The sequence below is a fragment of the Crocuta crocuta genome, unplaced genomic scaffold (assembly GCF_008692635.1).
Source record: "Crocuta crocuta isolate KB4526 unplaced genomic scaffold, BGI_CrCroc_1.0 scaffold3, whole genome shotgun sequence".
Classification (NCBI taxonomy): Eukaryota; Metazoa; Chordata; class Mammalia; order Carnivora; family Hyaenidae; genus Crocuta; species Crocuta crocuta.
Window position 1 is genome coordinate 2,894,745 of NW_027529934.1, and position 1,467 is coordinate 2,896,211.

Genomic DNA, 1,467 nt, shown 5'->3' on the forward strand with positions numbered 1-1,467 from the left:
TCTCAGATCCCTGGTCTCCTCTCATAGGTCAGCAAATACTGTCAGCCTCGCCTTCAAATCACATCTGGGACCCACTCACTTCTCACGGCCTCCCTTGCCAGCACTCTGGTGCAAGCCGCCATCACCTCTCCCCTGGATCACTGGATTACTGCAGCAGCTTCCTCTTCTCAACACAACAGCCAGTCATTCCACTAACAACTCATTCCTACGCTCCATTCACTCAGCGTAAAAGTCAACATCCTGTAACTGGGCCTGGGTGGCTCAGTTGGTTAAGCATCTGACCTCAGCTCAGGTCATGATCTCACCATTCATGGGTTCGAGCCCCTCATCAGGCTCTGTGCTGACAGCTTGGAGCCTGGTTGGAATTCTGTGTCTCCCTCTCTGCTCACTCAAGCTCGCGTTCTCTCTCTTTCTCTCTCAAAATAAATAAATAACCTGTAAGGCCCCACAAGACCTGCCTCCCACCCCCCATCCCCTTCACTCTTTGACCTCCCAAACCTCATCTCCTTCACCTCTTCCATCCCATTGTTTCTCCAACAAGCAGGGCACTCTCCTTCCTCAACATTTATGCACCTGCCTTCCCTTTGCAGGGAAGGCCCTCCTCTCCTAGCTACCTCTCTCACTTCAGTAGATGTTTATACAAATACCACCTTCTCAGTGGGGCCTTCCCTGTTTAGCCTATTTAAAATTGTAGTCCCCAGAGCAACCTGGGTGGCACAGTCAGTTAAGTGTCCATGTTATGATCTCATGGTTCATGAGTTAAAGCCCCATGTCAGGCTGACAGTGCAGAGCCTGCTTAGGATTCTTTCTGCCCTTCCTCCCGGCTTGTGCTCTCTCTCTCTCAAAATAAATAAACATAAATAAATAAAATAAAATTGCATCCCCCAATGCTCCCCATCCCTTTGCCCTGCTTTTTCTCCCTAGTATTCATCACCATCTAATATACAAGGTAAGTATTTTTATTCTTGTCTATTTTGCCCATAGAATGTAAATTCCATGTGGAAGTGGATCTGTCCTGTTCAGCAGTGTGTTCCCTGGTGAGCTGGTACATGGAGGCCCTCAAAAAGTATTTGATGAATAAGTTAATGAAGGAACCCTTGCACCAATGTTAGCTGTTATTATTTCAGGGCAGATCTGTGCCATGCCCTACCTACTCTTTGCAAAAATCGCCTCGCGGACTGGAAATTTAAACACAACTGGGAAGGAAAAGAAATTAGCCAGAAGTAAAAGGGATTCTTTTCAAAGATGTTTATTGGTAAGTAATCTCCACACGCACACTCCACACTCCGACTCACAAGCCCAAAGTCAAGAGTCACAGGCTCCACCAACTGAGCCAGGCGGGCACCCCAGAGGCATGAGGGGATTCATAAAGTTGGGGTCCTGCTTTATAAATATACCTTTCACGGTGCCGGAAGCTGTGTCCTCCACGTACCTACTCAAGAAACTACTCTAGCTCCGCTCGCTGGC